This window comes from Saccopteryx leptura, chromosome 6 (assembly GCF_036850995.1).
Source record: "Saccopteryx leptura isolate mSacLep1 chromosome 6, mSacLep1_pri_phased_curated, whole genome shotgun sequence".
Classification (NCBI taxonomy): domain Eukaryota; kingdom Metazoa; phylum Chordata; class Mammalia; order Chiroptera; family Emballonuridae; genus Saccopteryx; species Saccopteryx leptura.
Genome location: NC_089508.1, coordinates 177,480,614 through 177,495,982, shown reverse-complemented (window position 1 = coordinate 177,495,982; position 15,369 = coordinate 177,480,614). Strand labels below are relative to the sequence as shown.

The 15,369-nt window shown below is 48.7% G+C and overlaps 1 protein-coding gene across 3 annotated transcripts in view; it reads right to left on the bottom strand.

Moving 5' to 3' along the window:
- The window catches only part of CYFIP2 (cytoplasmic FMR1 interacting protein 2), a 116,679-nt gene extending 101,825 nt beyond the window's left edge, over positions 1-14,854 (bottom strand). For 2 of the 3 annotated variants that reach the window (XM_066344486.1, XM_066344483.1), the window contains exon 1: positions 14,745-14,854. The gene's annotated coding sequence lies outside the window, so the exon portion shown is untranslated. Of the gene's footprint in view, positions 1-14,346; positions 14,541-14,744 lie in introns of those variants that run through there. The other variant, XM_066344485.1, reaches the window with a different exon arrangement.
- Positions 14,855-15,369: the final 515 nt, after the last annotated feature.

Genomic DNA, 15,369 nt, shown 5'->3' with positions numbered 1-15,369 from the left:
ATGATTTAAGCCATCAAGTTCTCCCAAACATGATCTCCTAAGTCACATTCACTGATTTCAGTGCAATATAAATCAGAAGTCAATAATGATAGCCCAAAACACCCCATACCTAAAGAAGTGTATAAAAACACGCTTCAAGGTAGCTCAAGAGGAATTTGAATAGAAATTACAAAGAGAGCATGAATAAATGTCTTAAATGCATTTGGTAGAAAATAGAAAAACGGAACTAAGTGAACTGAATTTTCTATTCCAAATCTAAAAAAAAGAATAAAAATCAACCCAAAGCAATGAGAATGCTGGGATTGGTAACACAAAAGCAGACATATATGAAGCAAGGAACAAAGCAAACCAAAACAAACAGCAGACACAAATCTACAGACTGAGTTTTATAAGATTAAAAATAAGCTAACCCTTTAGCACATTGGACAGTAAGGAAACAAAGGGAGGCCCACTGTGCTATCAGAGCAGCCCCCCCTTTGGCCCCCAACCACAAGGAGGTGTGGGACATGCTTAGGGCAGGAGTACTATGAGTGTCCAGAGGCCAGACTTGGCCTCCTCACTAGGAAATGCAGTGTCAGGTTCCAGGGGAGAAGGGGACCAGGGACATGAGAATCAGGTCTAGGGGCTGAAACAGTCGGAGTGTCGTGTACTCAACTTCCTGCCCCTGAACTAGTGTCTGCGTCAGGCCTACCGTTGGGAGGGAGGACAGATGGGGCTGCGAGCAGCTAACTGCGATTCACACTTCGCTGAGTTTGCAACACGCCTCCCTGTCACGCACTATGGCAACAGTGGAGACCACATCCAATGAGGGCGCAGGGAAGCTCAGAAGGGACTTCTCCCTCTGCCCTTTGCAGGCCCTAGTCCTCACCAGGTGGTTTCAGGCCCTCCCCACACCTATGCTTCTTCCTCTTCTCTCTCCGGCATTGCGTGGCATTCAGTTTCACAGCAAGCCCATTTCCAGTCCACAAAACAAGATGGCCTTTTTTCTTACATTAAGTCCATTTTGCAGAAGTGGGCGAATGATTTTATGGGGCATGACCATCTACCAGCCCAAAAGCCCTGAGAACGCTCTTTATGAATTCAAGTAATAATGATAACAACAATAAAATGAAACATCTTTTTAGCCCTCACTCTGTATCAGACACTCTGCCAAACACTTGACTATTTCAATCTTGTATCAGCCCTATAAAAGTAGGTATTGTGATTATTCCCATTTTACAGATGATCAAACAGAAGCTCAGAATGTAAGCACTTGCACAAGGTCAAGTGTTGGCAGTCGGCGGAGCTGTGGTTAGAACCTAGGTCTGTCCTATAAAAAAGACCTAGATACAGCCTGACCAGGCGGTGGCACCGTGGATAGAGCATCAGTCTGGGATGTGAAGGACCCAGGTTTGAGACCCCGAGGTCACCAGCTTCAGCGCGGGCTCATCTGGTTTGAGCAAAGCTCACCAGCTTGGACCCAAGGTCGCTGGCTCGAGCAAGGGGTCACTCAGTCTGCTGAAGGCCCGCGGTCAAGGCACATATGAGAAAGCAATCAATGAACAACTAAGGTGTCGCAATGGAAAACTGATGATTGATGCTTCTCATCTCTCTGTTCCAGTTTGTCTGTCCCTATCTATCCCTCTCTCTGACTCTCGCTCTGTCTCTGTAAAAAAAAATAAAAAAATAAAAAATAAAAATAAAAATAAAAAGACCTAGATACAGCTATTCATCTATAACTACTGGGGTTGTGGCAAAGGACCCAGGAGGCAGCTCCCGCTGGACAAAGATGGCGTAACGTGAGCACCACCCAGCATAACTCAGGGGACCTGAGACAACATCGAGTATGTTTAGCTATGAGATCATAAAGACATTAAATAAAAACTTGGGTGTTATTGCTTTCTTACTGTTGGAGGATGACTGTGAACCAACATTTATGTTGAAAATCAATGAATAAAAGGAAAGAAGCAAACATTTAACCTTTCTTTCCTGTGCAAACTATACCACCGGAAAGTCAAATTGCAGAAGAGAGGGGTGCTTCGCCCTATAAAGTTATTTCTCTGTTTCCCCCAGAAATAGTAACAGAATTAAAATATTCCAGTTTTCCAACCCCTAATAAACAAATGAATGTAGGTGCTGACCATCAACTATTACTAAATGAAAGAATCAGACAGTATGTGTCTCCTCACGTAAAACAAGCCATCACTTTATGAAGAATGCTGGACTCGAAACAAAAAAACTTGAATCAAATCAAGCCTTCGATACCAACTGACAGGAAATACAGAAGATGGAAGGACACATTAAAATATGCCACAGTGATGTAATCCGTAAAATATAACCTGTGGGAAACTGTTAGACAAATGACTCAATGCTTTCAGTAAATAAATTACAAGGAAAAAAAAAAAAGATGGAGGGGGAAGCTATAAATTATAAGACCTTACCTGGATCCTATTCCAAACACACTGCCATAAAAGTAAAATTATCACATTTATAAGAAAACTGCAGAATTAACGCAGATTTTAGATACTTGAGACTATATTAAAAATAGGGTTATGTTTTTAGATGTGATAATAATATTGCAGTTATGTTTTAAAGGAGTTCTTATCTTCTAGAAATACCTACTAAAATGTGGATAAAAGGTTACAGGTGTTCGTCTCCAAATGATGCTAGATGAGGGAAGGGTGGGAAGTAGTGTTGAAATTTCCCATAAAGCTCCCCCAGTTCAGTTCCAGTTCTAATCTACCTTCCCTGACTGCCACCTGCTGTGATCTCTCCCCTCTCCTTTCTCCTATAAACTGAGTTTCCTCTGGGCTTTGCAGACATCAAAATACTCATTCACCAGAATAATCCTACAGGTTTCCTGCTTGAACACAATAATAACCCTGCACTTCCTTCGAAGGGACTCCTGAGTGAACAGTCCACAAAGCCAGCAAGTTAGGAGTCTTTATTTTGTTAATGCAACTTTTCTTTTCTCCGTGTAAATACAGCTTCTCTGATGGATTTCTCTGCGTGTTTGCAGATCACTCACTGGAAGTCAGATGTTATTAACTCAAGTGCTGAAAGTTGCTGCCAACTCCGTATCAACAAGGAAGAAAAACCGCACTGGAAATTTTAACAGAGGTATACATGGAAGTAAGTCCTTTTCTGGCCCGCGTGTCCTGCCTGTTATGCAATGCTTTTCCAAATGAAAAGCATTCTTTATATTCAGGCTATGAGCACATGGCCATTTTGTCATTTTAGAAGAGAAATTAATAAAATATTTAAAAATGAACAGTGTTCTGGGAACATCGTTTGCCAGATATAGCCGCCACCTCTTAGGGTGGGGTATTCACGGCATATTTAAATTCCACATCTTCATAACAAGCTTCGCACGCAGTGGCCTGGAGTCACCGAGACAAGTAACAACATTGGACTTATTGGCAATTTGCTTGTGAGAAGGGTTTCAGGCCCCACCCCGCCCAAGGCTGAGATGACTGACAAGCCTGAGCACGAGGAGGAGACCCCACACATGAAGGACGGTGGCTCGGAGAACCTGGCTTCGGGAATACAAGCTGACTACCCGCACCCCAAACCTTGCCGCTATGTAAGCAAACGACTTGCGTGGCACTGTCTGTCCACAGGGAAAGTGGAAAAAGTAAGGTGTTTTTACTGAAGTAGAATACTAGGTTAAGTACAGTGGTTTAAGTTTGAGCTGTGGGCTCAAATCTATTGCCACCTGCCACTTACTGGCTATATAACCATAAGCATATATGCAACACCTCTGAGCTGCAGCTTCTTTATCTGCCAAAGGGCACTAATTAATACCAGTCCCTGCCCTCAGCGACTTATTCTGAGAGTTACACGACACTATGGCATGTGGAATGCTTAGCCCAGTAGCAGGAAGAGAGTAAGTACCTGGGAAATGTAGCTAGTCAGGAGGCCTCTTTTTAATAGAGTGAATGAATGAATGAAATCCTGCAACGATTCTTCTACAAAAAGGGAAGGCGTTATTACCACACTGCTGTCTCAGTTCTCTAGATCTTTCCTATTGACTTCCTCAATCACAGCCACCCCCAGGTTTGAGAAAGGCAGGTGTTATTTTGGCTGTTTTTCTAAGGAGGGCATGGTGTCACTGAGAAGTGAAAATGTCCATTCCAGGTCACCGGTTAGCTAGTGGCCGAGCGAGGGCAGAAAGGTGATAGCTTGACTCCCAGTTCTGCGCCCTTTCTTCTAGACCACACCTACTTTTGTACTTTTATGAAAGGTACCAAGCACTTTCCTTTCTCCTCCAGTTTGGCTGCCTTTTCCTTCCTCAAGAAGAACAAGGCTCCGACAAGCTAGAAAGATTCGGTAACTGTCACCTCTGGGTTTCACGGACCCAAGAGGCCAGGAAATATTGTCCCTGTCTCTGAAAATCTCTCCAGCTAGAAAGCAACTAAAATAAATGAGTAAAAATAAAATTTAAAAATATATACTTACATATACAATATAATATTATATAAGTAAATAAATGTAAAAATGTTAAAAGGAGGCTTAGATGGTCCCCCTTTAAAATAATTTTTTAATTTTTACTTTTCAGAAGTTTGAAGCAGGGAGGCAGTCAGACTGACTCTCACATGCGCTCGACCGGGATCCACCCAGCATGCCCACCAGGGGGGCAATGCTCAGCCCCTCTGAGGCCTTGCTCCATTTCTGCAGGAGCCATTCTAGCACCTGAGGTGGAGGCCACAGAGCCATCCTCAGTGCCCAGGCCACCTTTGCTCCAATGGAGCCTTGGCTGTAGGAGAGGAAGAGAGAGAGAGAGGAAGGAGAGGGGAAAGGGTAGAGAAGCAGATGGGTGCTTCTACTGTGTGCCCTGACTGGGAATTGAACCCAAGACTTCCACAGGCTGGTCCGATGCTCTACCACTGAGCCAACCGGCCAGGGCCAAAATAATTTTTTAAAGCAGCATTTGACTGAAAAAGGAAAAAAATGCCAAGAAGAACTTTGGAATTTAGCCAGCTTTTCCATCACGGGTGTGAGCTGGGTGTGTCTGGAGCTTGTGTGGGGACTTGGGTTTGCCATGACAGGTTACGGCTCCACAGGCCATGGTGTTGCCCTATAGCTGAGGCTGTTATACACATCAGAGCTTCTTCCTGGATGTGGCGGGCCAAGCAGGGACAGTCACTTGTGTACATCTCATAAGACTTACACAGAGTGCATCAAAAGGGACCATGTAGCTTATTCTGAGCAGACTAGCAGTGAAGAGTTCTACAGGAACACTCCTCTTATCCAGTCGTCAGACCTTGTGGCTCCAAACCCCACCGGAGCGACCTGAAGCCACCTGCCGAGTATTACCTGGACCCAAGCTGTAAACACAGCCCCAGGTTAGAAGCAGCCCGGCCGCTAAGGGCAGCACACCTCCCGGTGGCGTGTGCAGAGGGGACAGAGCCATACAAGGTGGACAGGAACCACACAAGTGTGGGAGTCTCAGCCATGGGGTGTGAGAGTGACAGCTCTCCACATTTCCACAGCCTACAGAAGTATCACCGATACCTCGCTTCACAACAGAACTCAACATATTTCATATGTTGCCAGGATGACTCCAGAGCTGGAGGGACCTGAGAACATGGTTACCTCCTAACGTAGCCTTTCTGACCCCCCCATCTGAGTCCACTTTCTTCCCTCATTCTCCCTGAACCCACTATGCTCCTCCTTCTTTCATGGCTTCTATAGTATTTTATTACACAGTTTACCATATTCTCTCTCCTGACCTAAACAAGAAACTCCTTGAGGGCAGGCACTGTGTCTAACTCAGACTCAGCTCCCAGTGCAGTGCTAACTACACATTTATACCTTGATTTAACTCTATGTTTAATGAGTGGATGACCAATGAACCCAAAACCTCAACAAAGACATTGCTATGTCTAAGACACCAGGTTTTTCAAAGTGGGGGAGGAGGAGAAGGAATATAAATAGCAAGAACGCTGTTTATACTTGAGAAAGAATGCTATCACAGGGGCTCACATTCAAGCACTCCAAGTAAAAAGTTTCCATACTTTTGTAAACAGTTATCTACGAAATAAGATCTCTTCATCATCGCGTGTGCTGATTCCACTCCTTCAAGGCCCCGCCCATCCCTGACGTGACTGCTCCCTCCTTGGAACTCCCTGGGCTCACCAGCAGTGTTGGTGGGGATGCGAAGTGGGAACCCCCGCACATTGCCGGAAGGAACGTGAAATAATCCAGCCACTCTGAAAAACAGCTCGGCAGTTCCTCAAATTGTAAAACATAGCATTCCCAGATAATCCAGCAATTCCACTCCTAGCTGTATCCCCAAGAGGAATGAAAATAGACATCCACACTAAAACTTGTACGTAAATGTTCATAGCAGCATTATTTGTAAGAGCCCAAAAAGTGGAGACAACTCAAATGCCCATCAACTGATGAGTGGACACATAAAATATGGCATAGCTATACAATGGAATATTAATCAGTGACGAAAAGGAATGGAGTATGGATTTATGTTATAACACAGATGAATTCTGAAAATATCTGTGACTAAGTAAAAAAAAAGCACAATGCTTTTTAAAAGGAAATGTCCAGAACAGGCAAATCTATAGTGACATAAAGTAGATTAGCAGTGGCCTAGGCTGGGTGTGGGGGTCAGGGGGTAACAGGTGTACTGCTGAAGGGCACGAGGTTTCTTTCTGGGGTGACGAAAATGTTACAAACTGATCATGATGATGATTGCGTAACTCCATGAACATACAAAAAATTACTGAGCTGTACGTTGTAAAGTGGGTAAACTGTATAGTGTGTGAACGATATCTCAACAAAGTCGTTACTAAAAGTTAGTATTTGTATGACGACTTTGGGAAATTTGGGGTCCACGAGCAGGAGGGGTACAGAGTGACAGAGCGGGAGGGAGCTTGGGGAGTTGGACACCGCCTCTCAAACAGAGACTACGTTGAATAAAAAGTGGACACACCCACCCTAACCGCAAGGGGCAGACTCCTAGGCTGTAGGGTGAGCTGGACCACCTCCAGGCAGGGCCCGAGCTAGGCCCCTCCCCCTCTGTGTTTGTGGCACTGCCACCTGTCAGGTCCTGGGCAGCCCCAGTCAGGAGGGGGACTTCTCAGGCAATGAACACCTCTGAGGTAGAGTGACGGGCTTGATGAGAAGACGGGTCTCACGCTCTCCTCCTCCGACCGGAGCTCTCTTTCTGAGGTTGAGCGACGCTAAGGACTTGTGTGCATGGCCACCTGGCTAGTTAAAGACCATGCTGGGGCTAACACTGCAACTTCCTGGGGAGACAAGGGGACCTGACACAGTAACAGATACGACAGACTGTAAAAGAAAAAGGGGACTAGGAGAGTGAGTAGGGCTTGGGGGGATGAATTCTAATTCCGCAATAAAACTAAAAGCAAAGTAGGAAGGGAGACATAACCCAAGGACATTACTTGGCTCTCCCATGATCATCATTTCCATGTCTTAATAATGTGGACACTTCAAACAGGACTTAGGTTAAAATAGAGCTCTTTCTGTATCGGGAGATGGGGGCAGGGGCGGGCGGGGGATGGTGTAGGAAAGAGAAATCTTCATCCATCACAGCAGGAAGTAATCAGACAATGCACAGAACAGATAAATCAAGAAAACAGCGGCGTAAGCATATCATTTAGAGATCTGGAGGCAACTACTGGGGGAAAAAAATGGTGAGTTAAAAGCGGCAGCCTCTGGGGGGAGGTGGGCACTGGACGGTCGTTTTGCATCGTGAGTCTTTCAATAGTATTTGATTTTCTTAAAGCATGTGCATGTATTGCTTTGATCAAAGTTTTAAAATTTACTTTAAAAGACAACAGCCCAAGGCCTCCTTTGCAGCAGCTCAGACATCTGGCTGGTCCCCAGCACAGCCTCCAGTCTTCACTACGCAAGGGCCTCTCTTTGGGTCTTCTGGGACCAGAGGCCCTGTCACATGCAGCTTCTCTCCACACAGGGGACCTGAGGTCAGAGCAGAGGAGGCCAAGGCCATCAGCCTGGACTGGGGCCCCTCGCGAAGGCCTACCTTCTTCTTTGTTAACAGCGAAAAAGAAGGTCCTGGTGGGGCTAGAGGACTTGCAGCTGCATTTGCTGCTTTCCTCTGATGCTTCCTGTGCTGTCAGGGCTGAGAAGGCCTCTCTGTTGATCACCCAGCCAGGCAGACCCCATCCTCCTGGGTGGGGAGGTCATGCCACCAAAGGCGGCTTGCTGATTTGCTCCCACTGGGGCCTGTGACAAACCACTACAGGAGGGGCACCAATGTGATTTTTATCTGCAGAGAGGAGCCGTCCCTCAGAGGCACCTGCTACAACTCGGAAAGGGAAGCCACTGCACCTGCTGGGGAAACAAAGAACGGAACTTCAGGTGTGGCCACCAGATCGGAGCATGGGGACCTCAGCTCCCTCGATGTGGAACTGCAACTCCAAGGTGGCTCGGCCTGAAGGCTGACTTGGGCCCTGAAGTCACACTGTCACTCACTCCAAGAGAGAAATGTCTCTGTGACTGTAAAATATGGAGGGTGGTCTGGTAGTGGTTCTCAGCCATGATGTCAAAAGCTCTGTTGTGCAGGTTGTGGCGACTTGTCTTAATAATGGTTTAAGGAGTGAGGTTTGCAAAGAAGGAGCTTTTTATTGTGTGTGAAGGAGGGCTCAAAGTCTTCCCATGACATCATCGCTTGTATGTTCATCTCTTTCCTTAAGGGGGAGAAAACGGGCTAGAGTTGGGAAGGGGACGGGCTATGGGTATGTCAATATTGCCCGTTAAATGCACTAAAAAAAAAAAAAGGCAAAACCAAAAGCAACCAGTGAGGAATCACTGGATTCTGGATTGAGCCTCTCTCTTCAATTCAAAAGCAAATGACTCCGCCTATGGATGGGACACTCCATCCCAAGGGCCTCCCTAAGGATCACATTTCCCGAGGAGGAATATCCACTGTGGCCAGGGTGTTTAGGGTGCCACAAACCTGCCCATTGGCATTCTTGCTTTGTGCCTCTTCTCCAAGTCTCTCCACTCCCTACTGGGCTGTTTTCTCCCTTTCTCGATCTTACCTTTGACTATTGTCAAGACCTAATTCAAGATAGATCGCCTCCATGAAGGAGTGTCCAGACGAACTCCACCACAACCTGCATTTCTCTGGTTTCCTACAGCACTCACAGCCTAGAGTCATCACTTCCTACTGCATTATAAACTGCTTTATATTTTACTATTTAATTGGATCACCCAAAGTTATCTTTTTGGGGAGTTTGACCCCTATATCAACTAGCACAGAGTTGGGCTTTCCTTGTTTAATTGATTTTTCATGAACGGTTTGTTGAATGCATGGGCCAATGGCCAAAATTATGTCTTCTAGTTAAAAAAAATTACAAAATTTAACGTTTTGAGTCATACAAACGTTCATGTATGTCCCCATGCCTCCTGACCATCCAGGGTACGATCGTACAAAAATTTTTATTTTAAAAATGTATAAGGCAACATTAAACAAAGGCAAATGTATGTTCTTCTTGTTTCCATTAATTGGTTATCAAACATATGATTTTAAGTTAATAAAACTGTAACTGGGCCCTGGCTGGTTGGCTCAGTGGTAGAGCGTTGGCCTGGTGTGTAGGAGTCCCGGGTTCAATTCCCGGCCAGGGCACACAGGAGAAGCGTCCATCTGCTTCTCCACCCCTCCCCCTCTCCTTCTTCTCTGTCTCTCTCTTCACCTCCCGCAGGCGAGGCTCCATTGGAGCAAAGTTGGCCCGGGTGCTGAGGATGGCTCCATGGCCTCTGCCTCAGGTGCTAGAATGGCTCTGATGCAACAGAGCAACGCCCCAGATGGGCAGAGCATCGCCCCCCTGGTGGGCATGCCGGGTGGATCTGGGTCAGGCACATGCGGGAGTCTGACTGCCTCCCCATTTCCAACTTCAGAAAAAACAAAACAAAACTGTAGCTGGAACTAATATCATTTTTTGAAGGAAAAAAAAAACAACTCACTCCCAGGGGTCAGTGAGCATGAAAAATACTCACTACTCGAAGGGTTAAAACATCATGGTCCTCTAGGTACCATATCTAAGTAAGTCTGTAAGAATCTGAAGAGACCTTTAGAAAATTCTTCTGCCATACAGTTTCCACCTCAAACCATACAAAGCAGAACCTCACTGTCCTTCCCCATGGGAAAAGAGCATCGTTGGAGGTTGGTGGCTGACCCTCGGTTTTGAATTCCTGTCTCACCAGTTATATAGACCTTGCCAAAATTGATCTTAAAGCACCACATCTTAATAGCACAAATCAAACCCGTTCTCAGGTATCCCTTCACTTAATACTGAGTTATCGAGTGTCCGCAGTGAGGGTCAGCCTGCCGACACTCTGATTTTGGCCAGGCCTTCAGTGAAGTGAGACAATCCTCTCATTCATTCCCAATTGATTTCCTATTCCACCCCCAGAGGCAGCTGCTCCAGAGCTCCGGAAGTTTCTTGAACTTTGCTAACCACTCCACCACCTTCACTGTCTGCAGAAGACCTCATCTCCTGCCTAGTTTAGAAGACAGGGACCACACCACAGAAACATACTAATCATCTCTCTATTCCGGGAAGAGACTGGAGTCTGAGCACTGCTGCTCTCAGGTGACATCGTGATGACGCAAACACAAAATCCAAAGGTCTGTTGATAAAGTCATTACTGGGTCCTTCTCAGGCATCTCTCTGGAAGGCCACAGATGCCACTCAGCCAGAAAGATCCCTGCAAGAAATTCTGCCTGAACCCTTCTCAAAACAATTTCTCTTAAGAATGTGCATCCAATTTGTTTCCTCCTCTGTCACCAGTACCCAAGAAGTATGGCCTGAATGGTCATCCTTTGAGGAACATCACACACAGCCCTCAGCATAATGGCCATGGCTAGGAAGCCGATATTCAAATTCTTTGCATCCTGGGAGGCGTCCCACACCCACTGACTGCAATCTAAACTGTCTTTGTACAGACAAGGCTGTCCAGGGGCCTTGACCAAATCTGTGAATCACAAAATGCCTTTCAGTTTCCCTTTGGCGCGACGGTACAGAGAGGCCAAAGATTTGTCCTCATAAATTGACACACAATATAGAATTAATAAATTGTCCCTTTAGGAATGGAGGGCAGCCATCCAAAAGAGCCACATTCCGGAACCTCCTTCTCTTCTCTCTTCCTATGGCCTTTTCTTCTTAGACTGGGACTTACAGACATTATCTCATACATGGGTTCCTATGGCAACAGGTAGGCTACAGGCTGGGCAGGTTGTTTTCCAGTGCTTAATTTTTAAAGTCAGAGAGGGTAGTGGCTGATTGAAAGGAACACAGCAAGTCAGGGATCCCTCCTGTGTCTTAAGCCCACTGCACTGCTCCGACGGCCTGGGAAGTCAAGTGTGCCTTTAACATGCTTCGTTTGTTGCAAAATGCTGAATGCACACAGTGGAAGAGGTCCTTGCTAACCTCTGTGTGTTGAAATGTGAGAACTACCTCCGGGCTTCCGCTCAGCACAGTCCCTCCCTTCTCTCTGCCTACTCCCGTTATACCCACCTCCAGTGTGCTACTCAAGAGCGCTTCTTACCTGAAGCCCTCACTGATACCATATCGTATCACATGCTCCCCTGGCTGCCTTTGGCAGGTTAACCTGGGGCTGGGTTTCCTGATCACAGAGACCAACTTCCCCGGGGGAAAAACAAAATCCAGGAAGGCTCTGGAGGTACAGGGGTTGGTAAGAACTGTGGATTAACTACATACGAGCCACATTCTTAATGATTATGTAATCAATACATTTAACAATAAATATATAAAAGGACTATGTGCTCGATGCTCTACTGAGCACTTTCATGCATCCCTCATTTAATAAGAACAGCCAGCGGTGTACCAGCTCCTACCCCGCCTGCTGGGCGGCCACTTTACCAGTCAGTAGGCAGTAGCTTGCTCCACCCCCCCGTCCGTCCTCCACCACTAACACAGGGCCCATCCTCTGGGCCCTCGACATGGCTTTGCTCCTTAGAACAACAAGACCAAAGGCCTTTCTACTAAGGCTCCAATGAGGTGACTGATGTCCGCTTTCGTCAACTACAAGTGAATAATTAATGCTTGCCAGGAAAGAAATAGACTCATTGTTATGGTGGCCACAAGGAGGCTACAAAAGGCCATTCTGTGAAGCTCTTGGTGGCACCCTAGGGCCAACAGTGGCCCAAAGAAAGCCCTGTGAGAGTGTAGGCAGATCCTCAACATGAGACTAGAGCTGGGCCCTGTTTCCAGGAGCGCTGTTCCCAATGCTAATTAGCTTGTTGCCTATTCATCACCTCATTCAGCTTGCTGGTGAATGACAGCAGCGGAGGCCACTGAACACCCTGAGACAGAGCGATTTATTAGAGGGGACCTGTCATGTTCTCCCAGGGCTCTTCCCCTATATTTTTAAAAAAGATTTTATTTATTCATTTTTAGAGAGGGGAGAGAAAGAAAAAGAAAGAAAGAGAGAGAAGGGGGGAGGAGCAGGAGGCATCAATTCCCCTATGTGCCTTGACTTGGCAAGCCCAGGGTTTCAAACCAACGACCTCAGTGTCCCAGGTTGATGCTTTATCCACTGCACCACCACAGGTCAGCCATCTTTTCCCATCTTTTAAACTCATGTCAACTTGCTTCTCTGGACCAGCCTGATTTGATTTGAGAAAACTTCTTCAATCCTCCTGGATTTTATACCCGACTCTCAGCCTAATGCCCAAAGCAAGTTTTTCCTTTTCCACTTCCAGGAAGGACTGAACAAGGCAGGTGTGGGTGCCTACAGAATGGGTCAGAAGTGGCCAAGAAATATACTAAAGAAGCTTAGTGAGCAGAGAGCTATAGCCCCCAACCGGAGACTTGGCATGCACAGCTAGCCAGAGACGCTGGCTTTGTAAGTCACAACACACTCTTCCTGTGGCCTAGTAGCTGTCCCCGCAGATGGCACCCAGTGTCATCGAGTAACTCTCCAGAGGAAAGTTTCAACCCCCCCCCACACACACACACACTGGACATAGGGTGCTTGACAAATTCTATCTAGTGACAGTAACCCTGGACCAGTTGCACATACATACTCCTACGATATTTTTGCCCTCAGGGCCAAAGCTGCCCTTGCAGCAAACAGAGCTGACAGCTGCTAGGTATTGTCATCATCTCAGGAAGCTGTTCGCCGAAATTGCTACCCAGCTCCTCACTCTGACTTCCAGCCCACTGCCTCGAATTCCACCGTGAGAGATACCAAGAATTTGACCTAAAGCTTTGCTTCCCATTCAGATGCCTCCTATCTAGTTTCCTTTCTGGTCAAATGGCATCAAAGCACCTGCTCTGTGTGGAATGGGAAATACTTTTGTATGTAGCTTTTGAGGATAAACATAAGGCTCCTTGCTTGAAAACAAGTTGAATGGGAAGCAGAGGGCACTGTGTGGAAGTGGAGGTGGAAGGCCTCTCCGAGGCTTGCTAGGGGCGGGCAATGCTGGAGAAAACAATCACAAAGCCTTAATAATCCCGCCCAGGGATGTGGACCCCGATTTTTGCCCTCCAACATCTGTGATCTTCAGGGTTGCCAGAATCTTCCAACAGGGCCTGTGCGCAAGAGAAAGGTAAGACCCTCTGCGCTAAGGCGGACGTGGGCAGGAGGTGGAAAAGGGGAGTGTGGGAACCAGCACTCTCCGGATTTGATCCTCATGCCCACAGGACTGCCCCAACCCCCCCTGCTCATTCCAGGTGGCAGAAGCACCCAGGAGCCAGCAGGAAAATATCCTTGCCCCCTTCCTGGCCTGGCTGGAATGGGAGCTGATGGCCATCAGCTCTTGGTGTTTCCAATGCCCCGGAGACACTCTTAATTCAAAGTCAGAGTCCCTGGGCTGGGGAGGGCACCATGTCCTTCCTTGCCGGCTTATCTGGACAGACAACCACACTCTTAGCAGACTATGCTTCCTGCGCCACCCTCAAACAGAGAGCACCCCCTTCTCTTGCTTTTCACAAAGGCGATGCGTACCCATCTAAGGGGAAGACTGTCCTAAAAAACTGAAGCCACCACAGACAGGTAGGCATCTTCCTGATTCTTCAGAGCTCAAGAAAGCCCTACCTTCTGCCCAGGAGTCAGCCCCCTCATTCCCTTCCTCCGCCCCCGCCTCCAGCCAGCCGGGGAAGAGCGCTGCGAGTGTAGGCCTGGAGGCTTCAAAGCGGGTCAGACGAGCTTCCCCGCTCATTAAACCCCCCACCCCCAAACAGCGCCTCTAAGCCCCGTCACCCCACCCATCTCAGGTTCACCGCAGGGCGCTGGGTGCCCGAGGCGGCTGCCAGGCGGGCCCAGGCGGCTCTCGCTAGCCTGGGGGAGGTGATGGTGGCCGCGGCGGCAGAGGCGGAGGCAGGCGCTCTGCAGTACCTGGGCGCGGGGATGCCGCCCCCGCCGGGCTCGCGGCCGCTGCAGGTGTCTCGGGGGTGCGGGACCCGCGCCGCTTTCTCTCCGGCCCGCAGCTCCGGCCCAGGCCGCGCACCTGCTGCTGCCGCCACCGCGCCCGAGCCTCTCCGCGTGTCTGCGCCGCGGGGCCCAGGATGGGCCGGAGGGGAAAGGGGACTGCGCGGGGACTGCGCGGGGCCTGGGGCCCAGCCTCCAGGGCTTCCGGGGGCCCCCAGGCCGCCCTTGCCGGGGCGCAGCGCCGGGCACCCCCCGCAGGCTGGGAGAAGGGGCGCCGGCCCCTCGCGCATCTTCACGGCCACATCGCCGTCTCCAGCAGCATCCCGGGCCCCGCGGCCGCCCCAAGGCCTGCGAATGCCGCTTACCTGGATCTGCGGCAGGTTCAGGGGAGCGGCCCGTGGATACGCCGGGCCCCGCGCCGGGGCGCAGGATGCTCTCCCCCGCTCCGCTCCGCCAGCCGCCGCTCTCGGCCCCGCCCTTGTCCCCGCCCCTCCGCCCGCCGCGGCTCCTCCTCCGCCCCCGGTGCCAGGCCCCATCGCCCGCTCGGGTGTCACACAAAGAGCAGGAAATGGCTGCGGTGAGGGGCTCCGGGTGCGCCCCTCTACGCGGCCGGCACATCCCGGACCTGCACCTCGGGCTCCAGCCCCAGGACAGCCAGCCGCCCCGCTCTGCGGTTGGAGAAGAGAGGGAGGACCTGTCCCAGGCCCCTCATTCCTAGAACCACACCTGCAGCAGTGCAAGAACAGAAGCTTTGGGCTCCATTCGGATCACACTTGTATTTCCAAGTGCTTGTTTATATGCCTAATATTTATTGAGCACCTATTTTGTTCCAAGCACCGTTCCAGGAGCTGGATATGCACTCGTGTGCAAAAGATGGGGTCTCTGCCCTTTTGGAGCTGATCATCTGCCAGGAGAAACAGGGCATCCATTAATTAATCTAGCACATGTCCAGCTATAGCTGGGAGACTTCTGTGAAGGAAGGGAACAGGG